Source organism: Diabrotica virgifera, chromosome 5 (assembly GCF_917563875.1).
Source record: "Diabrotica virgifera virgifera chromosome 5, PGI_DIABVI_V3a".
In the NCBI taxonomy this organism is placed as follows: domain Eukaryota; kingdom Metazoa; phylum Arthropoda; class Insecta; order Coleoptera; family Chrysomelidae; genus Diabrotica; species Diabrotica virgifera.
In genome coordinates this window covers 162459964-162484339 of record NC_065447.1, presented here as the reverse complement: position 1 = coordinate 162484339, position 24376 = coordinate 162459964, and positions in this window count along the sequence as shown.

The following is a 24376-nucleotide window of genomic DNA, read 5'->3' as shown; positions in this document are numbered from 1 at the left end:
GCACCGGCACAGAACCAGCCACAACCTGTAAGGCAATAGTTGATACGGTTCTGTACGCGCTGCACACCCTGATCAGAGGTTTTCTCGGTACTCTAAGAAGCATGTCTTTATATTTCTTCTTCTCCAGGGCCTCGTGCCATACGGGGGCCCCGTACAGTGCGATGGATAAAATTGATTGCAACATCACCGCTCTTTTATGAGATCCAGGACCGCCTATATTTGGCATTAACTTGCTTAACGTGGAGGTCCTTTCTTCCGCTTTCCGACATGCCTCTTGCACGTTGTGGTCCGAATGTCCGTTTGTCGTCAAAAGTAATTCCTAGATATTTAACTGTCTTCTCGGGTCTTATTTCGGAGCCTTTTTACTCAAATACTATATCTTTTCTATCTCTCGGTCCCCTCAAGATTATCACTTCTGTTTTCTCTACTGCTAGCTTTAGGTCATTTCTTTCTATCCATTCCGCGGTTGTCTTGATTGATTTGTTTATTCTCTCTCTTATACCCCAATTCATGTCGTCTTCTACTAGTAGAGCCAGGTCGTCCGCGTATGCAATTGCTCTTACTCCTCTCATCTTATTTACTTCTAGTACCCCGTTGTATAATATGTTCCATAGTGTGGGTCCCAGGACCGACCCTTGGGGAACTCCCGCGGTCATTTCCATCTTCTTTTTTTTGATATGCATACGGTTCTCTCGGAAAGATAGTCCTTAATTATGTTGGACACATAATCTGGAGCCCAAAATTCGACGATTCTGTCTAATATGAGGCCCCAGTTGGCTGAATTAAAAGCGTTTTTATGTCCAACAGAACAAGGACCACCCATCTTTTTTTGCTTGCTCTAGCCTCGTCTCTTATCCAGGTCGCGGCATCGGTCATCGGCGTCGACGGTCGATCGACCTTTTCGAAATCCGTATTGTTGTTGTGATAGTACTCTCTCATCTTCCAATATGCCTTCCAGCCTCTTCTTGATAAGTCCCTCGTAGAACTTACCAAGGTAGTTCAGGAGGCATATTGGCCGATAAGAGGATGCTGAATCGGGGGTTTCCCAGGCTTTAGGAGCAGAACAAGGTTCGCTTCCTTTAAGTCCCTGGGAAACTCTTGCTTCTGCAGTAGGTCGTTGCATATTCTTCTGATCAAACCTGGCTTCTCCTTTGCTATTATCTTAATTGCCTCTGGTGGCAGCCCGTCGGGGCCGGGAGCTTTCCCCATCTTCATCTCCTGACCAGCGGTTTTTATTTCCTCTTCCGTGAACTCCTCCACCATCGTTGGAAAGATTTTTAAAAAAGTTTGAATGTCCTTAGTGGGGAAGAGGAGTTCAGCCGATTCCATCCGCTGGTCCTCGTCCAGTTTATATGGGGCCATTATCCTTAATTACTTCATGGTAATTTTGTAGGCATCACCCCATACATCCTCATCCAATGCTTTTATCAGAGTCTGCCACTTTTCCTTTTTTTCTTGTTTTATTTTTTTATTCAGTGTTTTCTTTAGTTCTTTGTAGTACTGTACATCTAAGTTAGAATAGAACAGCCGGAGAACGTTAACTTGGGAATAGAGTCAATATAGGTCACACTCATAATTAGATTTTTTCAATAACCTAGTATAAAAAATATCTCTCAATTAAAATTATTTCCTGCTTTTGAAGTTTAAACTGGTCCACTATACACACTTACAGGCGACCACCCATCTGAAAAAATGAAAAACATATATCAAGACATTATGTAAACATTTTTGACAATATTTAAAACAAGCTATAAATATTCCGAAACATCACCATTTTGTATTTTAATAACAAGGTAACAATATGGAGGCGGCGTAGATCCAGTGAACATTTTTGATTAAAATTTATGTAAATGAAAAATGCTGTTATCGCGAGATGTTCTAATGTTTTTGCGAGTTCTACTGACATGAGCCATTAACAATGCGTAATGTCTGTCATTTCTCATCCCGGCGCTTTCAACGGTCACACTCAAAAATTAATGGAGTAATAATGAATTTTCAGTTTTAGCAAAAATGTTTAGGGCACCTTCGTTTTTATCGAAAAAATTTTGACGACAACTCTCTTTGATTCTCTTTTCTACAGTGGCGTGCGAATATTCTTTAACATAATATATTATACAGAATTACTAAATAAATTGACCACTTTATTTTCCTTACAGGTTATTGCATTATACTCCGTCCCAAACCCTTTTTTTCGTGCGTCATTAATTTTGACGTCATGTAGGATTTTAAGAATGTCGCAGATCATTACATGACATTTTAGTTAAATCTGACACTGACAATTTTCAGAATATTTGTATTTATATAAACATCAATATTTATACAAATATTTGCCAGAATATTAATATTTAAAATAGTTTAATGCAAAATTAAATAAATATAATATCAAATTTCACTATACAATGCCCGAATATAACAATGGCATAAAATGTTTTTTTTCCACCAACCTCTACCGAAAGTATACTTTTCCGTACCTGATTGTAGGGAGCAAAGTTGTACTTTTCCTCCCTGGGGAGGAAAGTAAAAGTGACATCATGGTATTTCATTCATGAAATATAACTTATTGACGCCCTGTACAATATCTATTTTATATTACGTAAGTATCTATACATTTTAACGTTTATTTATAAAACACCCCGTATTTTGCAGAATGGTAAAAACAGTAAATTGTTATTTTGATTTAACAATGTTAACATTAATAATTTGACTTATATTTGACAGTTGACAGTTATATTGTACCTACTTGTTAGTTTTAGTTCTAATAAAATTTGTTGGTTGGTTACATAAATAAATTAAGTAAAAATGAAAAAATTACTTGTTATTTGAGGAAGGTGGAAAAACCATATGTATAACATAGGAGTAAAGTGCCTTTTCCTTCCTTGAATGATTACTGCCCTCCGCTTAGCGTCGGGCAGTAAACTTCATTCTCGGGAGGAAAAGTAGCACCTTCCTCCCTTGTTATACAAATAGCTATATTTACGTAGTTGACAAATTTCTAACCTAGAAATTACAATTGTCATCTTACCTTATACATGATCGATTATTTTTATGTCAAATTATCTTACTCGCCTCATTGATTGGTTCTCTATTTAGAGTATTTTAATCGCCAACCAATTGTACATCTATAAGTATAAATCTGTTTAATATGCAAATACCCGTCAAAGAATACATAATTTTCTAAGCTCAATAGTTGCATTCGCGGGTACAGTGGACAAATTGTCGCCGACAATTTCTAACCTCTCTTACTATAAATAATATCGTTTATAGATAAATATACAAGGTGTATTTACTTTTAATTTATATTAATAACGAATTATTAAATTATACTAGGTAAATATACTTTGTACATTTATCTATAAACGATATTATTTATATCATTTTAAAGTGCGCATTCGTTTTGCTGCTAATTTGTCGCCGACAGGCACCCACGAACGCACTTAATGTATAATAATCACAGAGGTGCGTTTTTTATGTCGCTTCCAACTGTAATGCGTTAGAGAGAGTTCGATAATCTGTGATGCACTGAAAAAAGGGTTTGGGACGGAGTATAAAATAATAAAAATAAATACAAATAGTATGATAAAATTGATCCAAATAATTGCATAACCCAGACATCCAAAGTGAAAGTTATCCTCCAACACCAAATTGTTCTATATGGTCCACATAATGTTCAGAAAGAAGTCACACCATTTTGAGCGTCGGGTTTGGGGGGAGAGGGGGGAGAAATCGGTAAATTCGTAGTTTTTTAGGTTTTTCGTCAATATTTCTAAAACTATGTGGTTCAGAATGAACAACCTGCTATACAAAATGTTCTACATTAAATTTGAAATAAAAAAGATCCTATGCATAATCCTTCTAAAATGAACGGCTTTAAAGTTACGGAGGTAGTATAGTATAATTGGTCCAAAAAAGGCCTAACCCAGACATCCAAAGTAAAAGTTTCCCTTCAACACCAAATTGTTCTATATGGTCCACATTTTAGTAAAAAGTTACACCGTTTTGAGCGTCCGGTTTGGGGGGGGGGGGGAGATGGGGAAGAAATCGGTAAATTAGTAGTTTCTTTAGGTTTTTCGTCAATATTTCTAAAATTGTGCTTAAGCGTAAACAATGTTCTATACAAAAATGTTCTACATAAAATTTAAAACAAAAAGGGTCCTATACATAATTGTTATAAAATCAACAGTTCCAGAGTTACGGAGGGTGAAAAGTGGAGGTTTTCGATACTTTTTATATCATTTGGGCAGTTAATGATAATTTTGGGTGGTAAGGTTGACGTATATTCAAGGGCTTGTTACTAACATACCATAGGCCACTGAAGTAGCAAATTTTATTTACAAAACCCAATCCTTTTAAAGAAAATTTCTATAAATTGCTCAAAGAATATAAAAAGTATCGAAAGCCTCCAAATTTCACCCTTCGTAAGTCTGGAACCATTGATTTTATAACAACTATGTATTGGATCTTTTTTGTTTTAAATTCCATGTAGAACATTTTTGTATAGAGCATTGTTTACGCTAAAGTATAGTTTAGAAATATTGACGAAAAATTAAAAAAAAAACTACTAATTTACCGATTTTTCCCCATCTCCCCCCCAAACCTTATGCTCAAAATGGTGTGACTTTTTACTGAACAATACCTATGTGGACCATATAGAACAATTTGGTGTTGAAGGAAAACTTTTACTTTGGATGTCTAGATTAGGCCTTTTTTTGGACCAATTGTACTATACTACCTCCGTAACTTTTGAACCGTTCATTTTAGAAGGATTATGCATGTTGAGATAATACCTATCACAACATGACAATAGGACGTCATAAAGATCGTCCTAACAAAGAGAGAGAGACTGTACTACTAAAGAGGTGCTGGTTCTAAATGTAATGTATGAGGTTATCTACCTGTACCTGTAATAAAGGGGGTGAGAGAGGGATTTTTAAACACCAAGGTTTAAAGGAGCTTTTACCATGAGTTTTAACATTTTATTAAGAGGAAATATATACAAAGTAGAGTAAGAAAACCTAGGAGAGAAAGAGAACAAACATACATAAAACATAAATGGGTGGATACAACACTAGCATTGATCCAGAGAAAACAAAATACCTACTACAAAACTACAAAAAGTACTTACGAGCTACCAATGAGTCTTTCAGTCCATGTACGCACTATATTGTCTGTCCAAAGTCACTTGTTCCAGTTCCACTATCCAGTCTGGAGACGATATGGCGATGGTGTGGTTGAAGGCAACAGAGTGTTGCGTCTTACTTGGGCTTGAGAACCAGGTGAGTGATGCTACCTGACACTTTAAAGGTGCAAGAGATAGAGAACTGTTGCGTTGCTCGTAACTCTGTTGTCCCTGGAGGACGTATAACAGATCGAGAGAGAAGTTTTCACGATTCACATTTTACTTTATCCTTGACGGATTCACTTTTTAGCGTCGAGTCTGGCAACGGTGTGTTGCCCAGATCTCGTACTGATACACTTGACTGGGGCGACGAGATGTTGCCCTGAGCTAGATTGATTCCACACTGCCCTTTTCTTTAACGGGCGAGTAACCCTCTTGGTACTTGGAGGGTGAGGGAGGTACCGGGATAGAAAGTTATTTTAAGGCACATGCCTTTTTAGGCGCACACATTAAAAACTAACACTAAACTTGTCCTTTGTACATATTGGCACTGTTGACAGTGTTGCAATCAAAAAATGGAGCTAGAATTGAAAATATTATAAAAATATTTTTTTATGTTCGAATAATTTCGAACAATGCATACGGCCTTTTTTATTTAAAATTTAATGTAGAACATTTTTGTATAGAAGGTTGTTCATGCTAAACCCCATAGTTTTAGAAATATTGACGAAAAACCTAGAAAACTACGAATTTACCGATTTCTCACCCCTCTACCCCCCAAACCCGACGCTCAAGATGGTGTGACTTTTTTCTGAACATTAAGTGGACCATATAAAACAATTTGGTGTTAAAGGATAACTTTCACTTTGGATGTCTGGGTTTGGGTCTAGTTATACCAGTGGCGGCTCGTCAGCCTCCCCATAAATTTTTTACACACTCTACACTGTTTTGTTTATCATGAATCGCGAAAACAACAAGTACAACTCTCACTATTATACAACGTGTAAATTCCATATTATCACTAATTATCCATACGTACGGAGCATTAGCATTAGAACGCATGATCGCGTCTCAGTTTTATTACATATTATTGTAGGCAGGACCCAGGCGTTTAAGGAGACCCGGTCTCCTAAGGCGAGGCGCCCATTGAGGTGGAATGGCCGTGGCCCGTGGCGTGGTATTGGCTATTAGAGATGGTTCGGCCAGCTATTTTGATATAGCAGTTGCTTTTTTATTTTTCATTATTCAACATTTTCAAGATGATATGAGAAAAGCAAAATCATATTTGTTTGTTTTGTTTGAAAAAGCATTGTTGTTGGTATTTAATGTGAACATATAAATAATAATAATTGTTACTAAAATAATACATCTAAGTACGAACATTTTTTGAAATGACAAAAAAATTTAACAAAATACATGGTTGTTGTAATATTTATATGGTCGTAGTATTTATTTAAATTTACTGTTGTTTTCACCCAATTTTGAAAAAATGTGAAAACTTTGAATTACCCACGTCCGTCTGTCTGTCTGTCCGTCTGTAATCACAACTACTCCGTCAATATACCAGCTAGAATGACAAATGTGGTGTCAAATGAAAGCTTATAATCCAAGGATAGTACTAAAGGTGATAAATTTTATCTAGGCTGTTTGTCCGTCGGTCTGTCCGACCGCGAATATAACTTCTCCGTCATTATACCAGGTAGAATGACAAACGAGGTGTCAAATGAAAGCTTATAATCCAAGGATGGTACTAAAAGTAGAATATTTGACCTAGGCTGGCTGGTTATCGGTCCGTCCGACCGCGAATATAACTCCTCCGTCATTATACCAGGTAGAATGACAAATGAGTTGTCAAATGAAAGCTTCTAATCCAAGGATAGTACTATAGGTGATAAATTTGATCTAGGCTGTTTGTCCGTCGGTCTGTCCGACCGCGAATATAACTCCTCCGTCATTATACCAGGTAGAATGACAAATGAGTTGTCAAATGAAAGCTTCTAATCCAAGGATAGTACTAAAGGTGATAAATTTGATCTAGGCTGTTTGTCCGTCGGTCTGTCCGACCGCGAATATAAGTTCTCCGTCATTATACCAGGTAGAATGACAAACGAGGTGTCAAATGAAAGCTTATAATCCAAGGATGGTACTAAAAGTAGAATATTTGACCTAGGCTGGCTGGTTATCGGTCCGTCCGACCGCGAATATAACTCCTCCGTCATTATACCAGGTAGAATGACAAATGAGTTGTCAAATGAAAGCTTATGATCCAAGGATAGTACTAAAGGTGATAAATTTGATCTAGGCTGTTTATCCGTCGGTCTGTCCGACCGCGAATATAACTTCTCTGTCATTATACCAGGTAGAATGACAAATGAGCTGTCAAATGAAAGCTTATAATCCAAGGATGGTACTAAAAGTAGAATATTTGACCTAGGCTGGCTGGTTATCGGTCCGTCCGACCGCGAATATAACTCCTCCGTCATTATACCAGGTAGAATGACAAATGAGTTGTCAAATGAAAGCTTCTAATTCAAGGATAGTACTAAAGGTGATAAATTTGATCTAGGCTCTTTGTCCGTCGGTCTGTCCGACCGCGAATATAACTTCTCTGTCATTATACCAGGTAGAATGACAAATGAGGTGTCAAATGAAAGCTTATAATCCAAGGATGGTACTAAAAGTAGAATATGTGACCTAGGCTGGCTGGTTATCGGTCCGTCCGACCGCGAATATAACTCCTCCGTCATTATACCAGGTAGAATGACAAATGAGTTGTCAAATGAAAGCTTCCAATCCAAGGATAGTACTAAAGGTGATAAATTTGATCTAGGCTGTTTATCCGTCGGTCTGTCCGACCGCGAATATAACTTCTCTGTCATTATACCAGGTAGAATGACAAATGAGGTGTCAAATGAAAGCTTATAATCCAAGGATGGTACTAAAAGTAGGATATTTGACCTAGGCTGGCTGGTTATCGGTCCGTCCGAACGCGAATATAACTCCTCCGTCATTATACCAGGTAGAATGACAAATGAGTTGTCAAATGAAAGCTTCTAATCCAAGTATAGTACTAAAGGTGATAAATTTGAACTAGACTGTTTGTGCGTCGGTCTGTCCGACCGCGAATATAACTTCTCTGTCATTATACCAGGTAAAATGACAAATGAGTAGAATGACAAATGAGGTGTCAAATGAAAGCTTATAATCCAAGGATGGTACTAAAGGTGAGATATTTGACCTAGGCTGCTGTACGTTGGTCCGTCCGACCGCGAATATAAGTCTACCGTCATTATACTAGGTAGAATGACAAATAATGTGTCAAATGAAAGATTATAATCCAAGGATGTTACTTAAGGTGATAAATTTGATCTAGGCTGTCTGTCCGTCGGTCTGTCCGTCCGCGAATATAACTTCTCCGTCATTATACCAAGTAGAATGACAAATAAGGTGTCAAATGAAAGCTTATAATCCAAGGATGGTACTAAAGGTGAGATATTTGACCTAGGCTGCTGTACGTCGGTCCGTCCGACCGAGAATATAACTCCTCCGTCATTATACCAGGCAGAATGACAAATGAGGTGTCAAATGAAAGCTTATAATCCAAGGATGGTACTAAAGGTGAAAAATCTGACCTAGAATTTCCGGTTTTAGAAATGTAACCGGAAGTGCTTTTTTAAAGTAGCCGGAGTAGTATAAGCGATATATTATTCGACGTGCTTTAGCAAGATGGGAACAAATGTATACTTTTGGTTTTTATATCATTTCCGGTTAAAAAGTTTTAACCGGAAGTGCCATATTATGGACACAAAAATAGTACATGTGATATATTTGAAATTTGACCTCGGAGTTGCGGTTGTAGAGTTGCAATAGGAAGTACCGTTGGAAAGTCACTGAAATAGTATAAGATATATTATTCGACGTGCGTTAGTAAGATGAGAAAAAATATTTGGTTGTAATATTTATATATTTATTATTTATATGGTTACTATGGGTACTAAAGGTGAGAAATTTGACCTAGGACTTCCGGTTTTAGAATAAACTGGAAGTACTGTTTTAAAGTCGCCGGAGTAGTATAAGCGATGTATTATTCGACGTGCCTTAGCAAGACGAGAACAAATGTATACTTTTGGTTTTTAAATAATTTCCGGTTAAAAAGTTCTAACCGGAAGTGCCATATTATAGACACAGAAATAGTACATGTGATATATTTGAAATTTGACCTCAGAGTTGCGGCTATAGAGCTGCAATAGAAAAATACCGTTGGAAAGTCACCGAAATGGTGGCAAATGGAAATAGTATAAGATATATTATTCGACGTGCCTTAGCAAGATGAGAACAAATGTATAAATTTGGTTTTTATATCATTTCCGGTTAAAAAGTTCTAACCTGAAGTTAGGCCACATAATAAGACTGGAAAAGTACTCCCCGCTAAGGCTCATAATCCAAGGAAATATCTCGGGAAAGAGAAATGTGGGACGTAGGAGGATTTATACAAATACAATAGTTCAGAGCTGCAGCCAACAAAGTTAAGATTGCTGTGATGGTAGCCAACCTCCGATAGGAGACGGTACTTCAAGAAGAAGAATAACCGGATGCTTTTTGGGTTCATATCATTTCCCGTTGTTGAAGGAGGAGAAGAAAAAGATGTAAAAAAAGTTACAATGTGGAACCCAAATATAACAAGGGCGAAAGTAAGACCAAAAAGCAGGTGGGAAGACCAGGTATTGGAGGACATAAAAAGATTGGAAGTGCCAAGATGGAGACAGAAAATACAGGACCGGGATATATGGAGGAAAATAACAGAGGACGCAAGGAGGAACCCTAGATTAGACCAGTTAACTTGAGAGAAGAAAGAATGTGGAGTGACTCACCACAATAAATGAGTCAATGAGCTCAATAAGAGTGGCTCCAACTCCGCACGGAGTGTATAGCCTGTATATATATCATTTCCCGTTAAAAAGTTCTTAACCGAAGTACCATATCAGATTCGCAGAAATGGTACATGTGACATTAATTGAAGTGTATTGAAAAGTCGAGTTTAAATCTTTGGTTCCGGTTTTGAAATTATTTCCGTTTAAACAATTATGACCGAAAGTTTAGTAAAAATGACTAAAAATTAGCGAAATATTTTATCCATCAACGCAAAGTTACACGAAGAGTTCAAATATCGACTTCCGGTTCTACTTTCGATCCCCATGGGTGAAAACCTAGGACTTACAAAGTTCAATTATTTGTAATTAATTAATACATAATTTGTGAAATTAGAATAATAATTCTTATGATTTATGCGTTTTATTCACTTTGTAAAGATTTTTTTTTGTCAGCATTATAATATTGTAATACAGCGCGGTAGACTAAGTACTATATAGTAGCACCGATTAACTTTTATTTCTTTAGTTTGCCAACCTCAATGCTAAAAATCCAAAGAAGAGAAAACATCATTATTGGTTGCACCCTATCTGGCAAAAAAAATAAAAATTTGCAATTTTTAACGTTTATAAAAAGGATTTGAACTTGAAAGGGTGGTAGTTTGGAAGTGCCGCGCCGTAGCGCCAGTCCCCTTGCCACTAATCGACAGCAGGTTTAATTTTCGAGTGGTACTCGAATGGTGACCACGTTGAGTTTGTGTTGCAATATACGAGGACGTATTTAAAAATTTTAAAATCATACAAGACGATCAACAATTTAACATAAATATATTAAATATTTATTTATATAGAAACTTTTTAATTCCTGGTTTTTTCGGTAAAACTCGTTTCGGCTATTTGCCATTTTTAATAAGCACTTTAATTAATAATTATTATATATTGCTAGCTTTGTTATTTGACCATTGACACATTATGGCAGAGAGTCAAATCAAGAATCTAGCATCTCAAAAATCCAACAAGTAAAAATGTAAGTACCAGTTATAGGAATATCCCTGTTTATGGAATATAAATTAGAGGTCCCGAAACGTTTCCATTTACTTTTTAAGGGGGTAGGCGGAAAATCTTGGTCCAATGCTATTTAAATTCTTTTTTTTTTTCATTTTTTCGAATCCTGAAAAAACCAATAAATATTTTTGAAAAATTTAAACGCAGAATGAAAGACTACATTATTACCGAGTTTCGAAAGTGTCTTAAAATATACAAAAAGTTTAGTTTGAATTAAATACTTGAAATTAAAAATCACAATAAATTTTCTCTTTTTTTCACGCCTACATATTATAATTATAAACATTATTAAAGTTTTCAGGGACTTTCGGCCCTCCGTAATAATGTAATCTTTCGTTATGAGTTTAAATTTTTTAAAATACTTATTAGTTTTCTCAGAATTCGAAAAAAAATGCATTTAAAAGCATTGGACCAAGATTTTGCGCCTACCCCCTTAATAAATTTATCCGTTTGTTGAAATATCTTTTAATAAAATAATACCGCTGTTTATAATACTTTTTAACTAAACGAATAAATTTTTACCTACAATATCCTAAAAATTTAAATTATATCCGGTATTATGCTTTATTGCAAATGCCTCAAAGGCCTGTATATAGCTGTTTTATATTATTAGGGTTTATCAGGTAATAAATACTTTATAACAACTGTTATGAATACAAACTCGCCGACAAATTTACTGGTGGTAAAATTATTTTACTTTTCTACAAATTTCTATACAGTGCCCACCTACTTATACTTCGTCTAATCTACTTACCGTTGCACGTGATCCGCGTCATAGCCCGTGACGGCACATGATACCAACACGAAATATTTTGGCGGTAGGTGTGTTCTTTTTTAGAATCATTTTTCCGAGTACACGGGAATTACAGCCACTAGATATATTTTATTATATACGCATAGAAATAATATTTGAAGATTTCTATTAATGTTAACTTAAAGAAATACACAATAATATGTTTCATTTCATTTGTATACCTAAATGAATAAAACGTTTTTATGAAGCACATTTGTTCGGAACACACTATAACTGTAATCGAACGAATGTGACATTTTAGCATAAATTGGTAACATTTATTTGACAGTTGCGGTGATGATACTTCATATTTGTTTTTATTCTTTATTATAAGTATGTTTTATTATATTTACTGTTTATATTATTTACTTTAACTTAAGATTATAACTTAATTCTTGTTTTCTATTTCTAAAGTTTTTATTTATTTACATTGAATATGAATTTGTTTTGTTGTATAATCCAGTTCCGCAAAAATTATGTGATATACTTGATTTAAAATGACTTTAAGAATTATTGCGCGATCCCTCTTCAGGTTACAGCCATAACTTTGATTTTTTTAAATGGGAGAGTACATTATGTGACACCTCATTTAGAAGCCTTTAAAACACTGATTACAATAATGTATAATACTTTAATCCTTTTTGAGAGCGTAGGCAGAAAATTTCGGTTGAATTCTTTTTAAATGAAATCATATTTTCGAATCCTGAGAAAACTAACAAGTACTTTGGAAAAGTTTAAACACAGAATGAAATATTACATTCTTACCGAGGGACAAAAGTCCCTTAGAATAAACAAAAAGTTTCTTTAGAGTGATATATTTAAAATTAAATATCACACTCAATTTTCTCTTTTTTTTTTCGCCCCTGTAACTTTTTATTAAAATAAACATTATAGAATTCCTCAGAGACTTTTGGATCCTCGGTAATACTGTAGTCTTGTATTCTGCGTTTAAATTTTTCAAAAACACTTATTAGTTTTCTCAGGATTCGAAAAAAATGAATGCATTTAAAAATAATTCAAACGAAATTTTGCGCCTACGCTCTCAAAAAGGATTAAAGTATTATATATTTTTGTAATCAGTATTTCAAAGGCTTTTAAATGAGGTGTCACATTATGTACTTTCCTATTAAAAAAAATCAAAGATGTGGCTGTCACCTGAAGAGAAAACAAACTTTGGAAAACTGTTTGTTGTACACTACTCACGTACTTTTCAATACTATTTTACTTGATGTTATTAATTAGGAATGTGCAGGGCATTGCTATATATTTCATTTGGAGCAATTTCCGAAGTGGAAGTTTAATTTTACCTCCAAATTCAAATCTTTCCAATTCAATTTCTAATAATATTGTGGCTTATTCTCAGTTAAAACAAGTAATTGGACTTCGTAAGTCCTAGGTTTTCACCCAAACTAATCGAAAGTAGAACTGAAAGTCGATATTTGAACGCTTCGTGTAACTTTGCGTCGATCGATATACGATTTTACTAATTTTGAGTCATTTTGACTAAACTTTGCGTCATCATTATTTAAACAGAAATGACTTCAAAACAGGAACTAAAGATTAAAAGTCAACTTTTCAATACGCTTCGATTGTTGTGTTACATATACTATTTCTGCGACTATAGCGGCAATTCTGGTTAGAACTTTTTAAGCGGAAATGATATAAAAACCAAAACCAAAATTTTTTCTCATTTTGCTAAGGCACGTCGAATGATATATCGCTTATACTATTTCGGTGACTTTAGAACAGTTCATACGGTTGCAACTCTAAAACCGGAAGTCCGATGTCTCATCTTTAATACCATCCTTGGGTTATAAGCCTTCATTCGGCACTTCATTTGTCATTCTATCTGTATTAATAATGGAGGAGTTGTATTCGCGGACGGAAAGACAGATGAACAGACAGTGATGGAACCAAAAGTATATATTTATTCTCTTCTTGCAAAGTAACGTCGAATAATATATCACGTGTACTATTCCGGTGACTTTAAAACAGTACTTCTGGTCGCATTTCTAAAACCGGAAGACCTAGGTAAAATTTCGCACATTTATTACCATCCTTGGATTATAAGCTTTCATTCGACACCTCAATTGTTATTCTATCTGGTATAGTAACGGACGAGTTATATTCGCAGTCGGACGGAAAGACGGATAGACAGCCTAGGTCAAATTTCTCACCTTTAGTACCATCCTTGTATTATAAACTTTCATGTGACATCTCATTTGTCATTCTACCTGGTATAATGGCTGAGGAGTTATATTTGCGGTCGGACGGACCGACGGACAGACCGCCTCGGTCAAATATTAGTACCATCCTTGGATTATAAGCTTTCATTTGAGACCTCATTTTTAATTCTACCTGGTATAATGACGGAGGAGTTATATTCGCGGTCGGACGGACCGACGGACAGACAGCCTACGTCAAATACCTCACCTTTATTACCATTCTTGGATTATAAGCTTTCATTTGACACCTCATTTGTCATTCTAGCTGGTATATTGACGGAGTAGTTGTGATTACAGACGGACAGACAGACAGACGGACGTGGGTAATTCAAAGTTTTCACATTTTTTCAAAATTAGGTGAAAACAAAAGTAAATTTAAATAAACAGTACGACAATATAAATGTTACAACCACCATGTATTTTGTTATATTTTTTTTGTCAGTTAAAAAAATATCCGTACTTAGATGTATTATTTTAACAATAATTATAATTATTTATATTATTTATATGTTCTCATTAAATGCCAACAAAACTGCTTTTTGAAACAAAACAAACAAATATTATTTTGCTTTTCTTTTATCAACATGAATACGTTGAATAATGCTGAAAAAGCAACTGCTGTATCAAAATAGCGAGTCGGCCACCTCTACTCAATACCACGCCACGGGCCACGGCCATTTCACCTCAGTGGGCGCCTTGCCTAACAGTGGCATCTACGGCAATACGGTGCCATCACACGCTGCCCGGAGATATACCAAGGGAGGCAGAATAGCTTATCGGCTCCGTTGCGTGGTTGCGTGCGTCTCGGGACAACGAATTTTAGGGTCCTGACTAAAAATACATAATGAAAAATCTAAAAGTGCGAATTTTGTTATGAAATTTGGTATGTGGGGTTATAATAATATTTGGAACAACTTGCTCAAATAACTTTTTCCGATATCTCTAACTCAAAGCAAAATATCGGTAATTTATGGTGTTTTTGAATTCGCAGTAGGCCGCGTTTAGAATTAAAAAAATTCAGTTGAGTATCTTAAAAAATTTGAAGCTTCATTATGTATGGACTGCAAAACTTTAAATCTGTATTTATTTTGATATGCGAGGTATCTATTTACAAATAGATGGAATTGTTAACACATAAACGACACAAACTTTGGTATTAAACTTTTACAATTAGACTAACTATTTTTAAAATGATATGATATCATGAAATTATGAATTAGGATGATATTATTAAATGTAAATAAAAAATGGTCAAAAAATGAGGCCTTAAATTACATTTTTTGGCGCATTTTTTTGCTAGTGCAAATTTGTCTAGATATTTTACAATTAGGTATAGCCTCCCCTATTGTAAAAATCACGAGCCGCCACTGAGTTATACCATACTAAAATTACACAACTTTTCAGAGATAAGAGATACAATAGAATGGAAAAATAGTGAGCGAATTAGATGAAAGAAATAAAATATGGTATGTTGGAAGAAGTATAATAGGAATGAAGTTGGCATTTCTGCGGATTCTAAGATATCAAAGAGAACATAGAGCCGGTCAGGCAGAAGGATGACGTAGGCAATTGAAAAAAACAGAATTATTCAGGAGAGCAAAAAAACGATTTTAAAATATTTAAAATAGGGATTAAATAAGGAGGAGTAGTCCAGAAGCATGGGTATGGCTTAGTTTATCTTTCGTTATCTTAACACGTTGACGGACAGTGCAAATGTATAAGCAAGTATTGTAAAACTGTATGTATTTTGCAAATTATAATGGGGAAAAATTCAAAGTTTATAAAACTTTTGTCACATTATGTCAATGGAAATTAGACGTCTGTAGACGTTCTGTCCATCAACGTGTTAGTTTAATCCCCCTATTTTTAACCCTATCTATAGTAGCGTCATTCTATCTCTTAAAAATTTTTAATATTTAAAATAGTGATTAAATGAAGAGTAATCGCTCAGGAGCATCGGTATGACGTTTAATCTTTCAATGATGGCTTTTAGTTTCATCCCTATTGGTTCGAATGTCATTATCTTAATTTAATTCCCCCATTTTCAACCCTATCTACAGTTGCGTCATTCTTCCTCTTAAAACCTTTTTGTACGAAAAACCGATTTTTAAATGTTTAGTATGCCGTTTATTCTTAGAACGATGGCTTTTATTTCCATCCCTATTGGTCCGCATTTCATTCTTATTCTTCTTCTTGTGCCACTCATATCGGAAAGTGGAAACCATCAAGGCTATCCTGACCTTGTTTAAATGAAATATGTGAGCAAATAGAAAATAAATTGCTAGTCGATTAGAAAAGACTACGTCGACATTACAGAGTCAAACTATTGGTTGACATCAGAAAAGATATTTCCTGAAACAGAAGGTTGTTTATTCGCCATTCAGGATCATGTTATGTCAACCAAAAATTTCCTGAAATATCTCGTCAAAGATCCTCAGGTCCAAAATAACAAATTTCGATAGGAATGTTAAGCCGAAGAAACCATCCAATATTTTACTGGGACTATCAATAATTTGCAACTGACTATAACGTGACTCAATCACAAAGATTCTTTATCAGGTTATCAAATTCTCCAAACCAATCATATCCCACGTTATCAATACGTTGCAGAGAGTATGCTTGAGAATGTCAACTTCAAGCTATACTGGAATCGTAACAGTGTTCACAGACCAAGCAGTGGAACAAAATAGACTGGATCTCATAGTAGTAAATAAATTAACTAGACAAACGACACTAATTGCTGTGGCGTTATCTAGTAATAATATCCTGCCTGTTAGATCCGACTAAAAAATCGCTACGTTCAGGGATCCGGAAATACAAATAAGTACATAATGGAGAATGATAAAGATCCAAACAATTCCTATTATTCTTTCTTCTACTGGTGTTATCTCAAAAAACCTCCTAGAAAACATCAAACGGTGAACATTATTATAACACCTTGCAGAAAGCTGTACTAGCCTCGACGGCCAGATGCGTACAAAAATTTTTGGGATATACTAGAGCTCAATCCATTTGACACCCATAGTACATAGGTATCTGCGATGAGAAAGTTTTCCCCTTATAAGTAAGAGTTTCCCTTTCTACTTCTTCCTGATTTATTGATATAACTCATGTCTGTTTCACTTTGGACTGTGAGCCGTTTGGTTTGAATCTGGACTATAATGATAAGAAAGAGCTATGGTCTGGTCAAATTTCTGGAAGGGGAGCTAAAGGAATTGTGCAAATCCCCCAGTTAAGCCTGTAATATTCAGTAATACATAAACATATACACTAACATCAACTTGTTTAAAAAAGTAACTAAAACTATTATATTATACAGGGTTTAACAAAAATGCAGGTCATAAATTAAATCACATATTCTGGGACCAAAAATAGTTCGATTGAACCTAACTTACCTTAGTACAAATGTGCACATAAAAAAAGTTACAGCCCTTTGAAGTTACAAAATTAAAATCGATTTTTTTTTCAATCTATCGAAAATTATTAGAGATTTTTTATTGAAAATGGACATCTGGCATTCGGATGGACATCTTAAAAAATAAGAGTGAAATTTATACAACCCATAAAATTTTTATGGGTTTTGTTCCCTTAAATACCTCGTAACTTTTGTGTTCGTCCCAATTTAATTATTATTGTGGTACTATTAGTTAAACACAATGTTTTTAAAACTTTCTTACCTCCTAGTATTTTTTCAATAAGCCAGTTTTATCGAGATTTGGCTTCTTTTTTAATGTGTTTACATACACATTTTATGAGGGTTTTGTTTTTTAAATCCCCCAAATGTTTGTGTGCGTTCCAACTAAACTATTATTGTGGTCCCATTAGTTAGTTGAACACAGTGTTTTTAAAATTTTTTTGTTTCCTAGTATTTTTTCGTTAAGCCACCTTTTATCGAGATGTGGCTTCTTTTTTAATATGTTTCAAAATTTACTAGGCCTGGATCCTGAGTACCAAAAAAAAGTTGATTAATTGCAAGATGGAAATTTTTTAATAGCTTAACGGTGTCTAGTCGGACAAACTTTGATGTACGGGAACACTGGTATAGGGGAAGTTTTAATTGTGAAACAGTTTAAAAATTTGGAACGTCAGATTATGAAAACGTCCCATGTATTTTGTCGGACAGAACATCCAATTATTGATTTGTTACCCTTTCATTAAACTCTCATGCAAAAATCAGACTGCTATTACTAACGAACATGACATTGAACTTTGACATGTTCTTCGTGTTCCACTCATTAAAATGCCCAGTTGGTGATAAACACTAGCCTTATAAGTTTTTTTAAGATATCCCTGCCATGATTTCGATATATTGGAAAAAATAGATTTTCATTTTATAACTTCAAAGGGCTGTAAATTTTTTATGTGCACATTTGTACTAAGGTAAGTTAGGTTCACCCGAAATATTTTTGGTAACAGAATATGTGATTTAATCTATGAGCTACATTTTGTTACACTCTGTATAAAAAATAAAATAAAAGCAAAAACGATAGTGTTTGTGGTTTAAAGTAAGTTTACATATAGAATCGACAGTTACAAAATGGACTGCTTATCAATATACGAGCAGAAAAGTATATTTAATTATAACCACCTATATTTATGTAGAACACGTCTGTGGGTGAGCACGTTGATATTAAACTTATTAATTTCCGGAGATCGGTATTGCGGTTTTTGAGAAATTGGCACGTCAAAATAAGTTTATTTCAGTGACCCAGGAAATTATATTAAATTTAAATCGAGTACAGACATTATTTAGGTGTATGACATATTTTTAAAAATATATATGAGGTAAAATAAAATACTGGTGTTGTTTAAACAGAAGCCATTGGTTGTCATAATGTTGGCTACATTTAAAATTGAAAGATGCTAACAATTTAGCACTTGTTTATTTTGAGATGAGACTTGCAACATATTCAATGCTCAAGAACAGGAAACAAATCTTTTGCTAAAACCCATTTACCATCGAAGGGCTCAAAATCATGGCTCGTACCTATCAGATTTCAAAACTGTGGCATAAATCAAAAGTAGTAGCCCTTCTAAAACCTGCGAAAGACCCTGAGCTATCGAGTAGCTACCGTCCTATATCTCTGCTATGTCATTTGTATAAATTGTATGAACGCCTCATTTTAAACCGCATCCAGGAAGAAGTAGATGCAAAATAATCCCACAACAAGCAGGCTTCAGGCCAGGCAAATCATGCATGCACATGCCAAGTGCTGAACCTAACAGAGTACATAGAGGAGGGATTTGAGCAGAAAAAGATAGCGGGAGTGGCCTTGATAGTCCTCACAGAACCTTGCTAACTAAGATCTACAACACTGTGCTTGACTATGACCTGGTAAATATTATTACATCACTGTTTTGTAATAGACGCTTCTATGTTGTGCTAAATGGAAAAAAGAGCAGATGGAGAACTCAAAAAATGGCCTACTAATCAATGAAAGCCTAAATAATGAAAGCGTTCTTGCGCCGTTCCTATTTAACATCTACACCAACGACCAACCAATGCACCCCCAGACTACCTTGGTATCGCCGTAAAGGGGAAAAGCACTCACACAAGTAGCGTCGACAATGGAAGAGGCTTACATGATGTCAACTTACTCCAAACAAAACTCATTAACGCCAAACCCTATTAAAAGAAAAGTATGTGCATTCCATCTCAACAACCATCTGGCGCATGTAAGACTGAATGTTTCACGGGAGAGACAACGCTTGGAACATACTGATAGGCCCAAGTATATTGGAGTGATACTATACCGGTCACTAATATATAAATTCCACTGTAAGAGCACAAGACAAAAGGTTTCTACGAGAAACAACCTTTTCCGGAAACTTGTAGGGAGCAAGCGGGGTGCAAACTCCGAGGTCTTAAAGTCAACAGCTGAGGCCTTATGTTTCAACCCCGTCTGGGGTAGATCTAGGCACGTCGAACAAGTCACCACGGGGTTAAACGAAACATGTAGGATACCTACCGGTTGTATGAAGCCTACCCCTATACCCTTACTGTACAGGGCTGCTGGATTCACATCACAAGACAACTGTAGATGCGCCTCATAATACATATGTGGAGAAGTTTAGGCAAACTTTCAATGAAAGGCACAAATTATACGGGTTTGACGAACCGCCAGGAACCAACCGACTTAAATCAAGAAAAAGGTTTATCAGAAATGTCAGCGTCGAACCACCCGACCTGTTCCTCCTACATCCAGAACGACCTAATGGAATGAATCTTGACTATAGAACGTTGCGGACACTCAACCGCATAAGCACAGGTGTTGCCCTCAGTGGCGCACTCAGAATTTTCCTCTAGGGGGGTTGGCTTGGGCGGGGTTCGGACAAATCATCCCTGACAAAATCCCGAACAAATAATCCCCACAAATTTTTTTCGACAAAATATCTACACAAAAAATCCCCATGAAATATTTGCTACCGAATAGTTCTCTAAAAGTGTGAACGCAATCAACTCAAATGTTTTTCAGTCTTAGTGCATAACAGTTATAGCAATGGCCATGAAACCGCCTTTGGGCACGACAATAACGATTAGTAATTAAGATGAAGCATGAATTGTAATTTCGATTACCAAATTTCGAATTTCAATTCCATGCCGAAAACTTCAAATGTTACATGACAAACGAGTGTGAGTTTTTTCAAAAATCGTGGAAGATGTGGGGAATGAGCTAAGTCTGTGGGAATCATGTTGTAATTATTCGCTTAATACGTTCAAAACATTGCCTATTATCTGTGTACATTGATGAAAATTTTTTGCGCTATTAAGAATGTTTAGCTTTGTTATGAAAACGCAGAACACAGGTTTTTGACATAGCTTTTGAAAGCTGTTGAAACAGGTTTCTGAAATGTTGCTTGCAGTGAATTGAAACTGATGACTAAATATTTTTCGTTATGTATTACTAAAAAGATTACTACCATACGCCGAAGAAATAGTTGGTGACTACCAGTGTGATTTCAGGCCCGGAAGATCGATTGTTGATCAAATATTTACTATTAGACAAATGCTTGAAAGGACTGACAGTATAATCAAGACGTGCATCAGATCTTTATAGATTTCAAACAGGCTTATGATTCAATTAATCATCCTACACTATGGAATACAATGGCCGAGCTGGGCGTACCCAAGAAACTAACTGCGGTAACGCAAATGTGTGTAAGCAACTTCTTTGCACAAGTTAGAAGAGGTGGGAAATATCAAATGCTTTCTGCGTAAATTCTGGACAGAGACAGGGAGATCCATTATCCCCATTGTTGTGGTTTAACCTGGCCTTAGAATATGCCATGCGAAAAATTTATCCAAAAATCAAACCAGACATAGCTGCTCGGGGAGAGGCCAGATGGGAAAAAGTCTGTAGGACGGCCTAGAAAAAGGTGGAAAGATGCAGTCAGCGATGATTTGGAGAAAATGGGTGTGAGACAATGGTAAATAGTGGAATAGGACCAACAAACATTGAAGGCAATAGTAAACCACTCGCAAAGAAACTCGAAGAGTTATAACGCCATTGATAATGATAGTGACTAAATATTTTTGACGTTAAATTTACAAAAAGGAACAGGTTTTTTGCATTACTATCAAGATTATCGATTTCAGGACCAGCAGTTATCATCACGAATAGGCAATGTTTTGAATATAGTTATTCAAAGTAGGGTGTAAAAGATTTAAGCGAGTAATTACAACATGGTTCCCACGCAATCTTAGCTCATTCCTCATATCTTCCACGATTTTTGAAAAAAACTCACACTTGTTTGTCATATAAAATTTGAAGTTTTCTGCATGGAACTAAAATTCGAAATTTGGTTATCGAAATTACAATTCATGCGTAATCATAATTGCAACTCATTATTTTCGAGCAGAAAAGCGGATTCATGGCGATTGCTATAGCTCTCACGCACTAAGGCTGAAAAACATTTGAGTCGAATGCATTCACGGGAAAATTTTTAGAGAACTATTGGACAGCAAATATTTCTTGGGCATTTTTTTGTCCAGGATTTTTTGTCCGGGTATTATTTGTCCGGGGATTTTTTGTCTGGGGATTGTTTGTTCAGGTATAATTTGTGGAGAATTTTGGTCCGGTGATTATTTGTCCTAGCATCGCTTGGGCAACGAAATTTTTTTGTATTGTTTCTGAAAGACAAGTTACATTTTTCTACTATTCTTTATATTTTTTATATGACCGGGGAGGGGTTTTAACCCTCAAAACCCCCCTGGGTGCGCCACTGGTTGCTCTGTAAAACAGCACCTCATTAAATGAGGTATCAAGATAGATAATGACGCACTTTGTGAATGTGAGGAAATACATAACGTGGAGCACCTGAGAGTATGCACACTTTGCCCATCACAGTGCACCCTCGATGATAATTGGCTCGTAAATACAAAGGGTGCAGACGTAGTCCGATACTGCACCGAGAGAAAAAAATTCTTGACATAAAGAAACTTTATTAATATTTAAGAAAGATCGACTTGGCATATTGCCTAAGAAATATATCTTTGTATGTAAGATATAATTTTCTAAAATATTTCAAATAAATTCTACTATAGCCAAAGAAATATATCTTAAACATGATTGAACTATCACTTTCTGGCAAACTTCAAACCCATTTATCAGAAAGAAATTACACTTGATGTTAATTAATTTTATTAGTCATAAAAATATATTTTCTACACATTAGAAAACTATTCTTTCTGAGCAATAATATTTCTTAGTAAGGAATATTATTATTTTACTATTAATAATTAATTTATTTAATGTTAAGAAATATATTTCGCAGAGATAAACGTATATTTAGAGTTAAGTTAATATTTCTTTAAAATAAAGTGATATTACATACCGCGAAATAAATCATTGTGTTAAGGTAAAATAATTATTTATTAATAAAACAAGATATAAAACGTTAATATTACATACAAATATTTTCTCCACTCTTAAACCACTGGCTTCTACACAACAATAAAAGGATGGAGAGGCAAATCCAACTTCCTCAAATTTTCCTTCTTTTGTTAATAGCACTTTGTATATCAGCAATTCACTAAAACAAAATCGTTATGTAGAAAGAGTAAACTTACTTTAATAATTTTTTTTATAAAGATATAGATATTTATTTTGACAAATTTAAGAAATACAAAAAAAAACAAATACACGGCCCCACGTAAGAACTATTAATACTAATAATAATCAATCATATTTAGTTCAAACATGACATTATTTAACCTATACATCGTTGTTTATTTTTTTCTTTTTGTTAATGAAATATTAATTATTTATCTGTATAATATTAAGTCACACAATAAACATTGTTTAGCTAAAACAAGAGGGAAAATACAACCAATGTAAAACATTGAAGCAGACATAATAATATGTAATTTTCTTAATTTTTATAATCTAAAAGAGACAGCATACCTAATCATTAAGAAATTTTATTACGGGAAAGTATTATTAGTTTACATCTAAGTCATTTAATACATATTAACTAATTCACAGTTTTCGGCAATAACATTTCTTAACCATAAACATATATTTCTTTTAGACGAACTGATTTCTTTATCTCAAATAAATTAACAGAAAAAATCCTCAGCGTTGCACCCGCCATGTTTGATATAGCGTTATATTGTAAATTTTTATAGACGATACATTCAAGAAACCTATTATAGTTGATACATAAGTACACACATTTTTAAAAAGGTACTTACATGTATGAAGTTCTGGAAGGTCCCGCAGTTGGTTAATAACTCCTTTCTTAATATTGCTCTGAAGCTATATATTATATCATTCTGTCCCAGCTTTAAATTGTGGCATATTTCCCAGTTAGAATAATAAGCTCCTTTATTTCAGAGTCGTCCATCATTATACCTAAAAAGCATATAAAGATACTATTATATTTCTTTTTTAACCATTCGGATACGCAACAATATTATTATTACATCTTAAATTACTCAATTTACTTTTATTTAATACCTATATATGTACGTACCTTCAAAATATCCGTTAATTTTTAAAGTACACCAATAAATCCAACATCCATCTATATGAACATGAACATATCACGCCATCTTGACAAACACTGACGACTAAATCATAAATAGTTAATCTGCGCAATTCTTTTGTGGAACAAAATCTCTTTTCAACTAACATTTCGGCATTAATGACAAAGTTTTTATTTTATAACCACAGTTACTACAGAGGGTATCTCTGAAGAATTATTTCTTGTGGTTTAAAATATTTATTTAATTGCAAGAAAATTTCTTGTTCACAAATATAAATATGCATTAACTTAACATTATATTTCTTATACTGCAAAATATTTG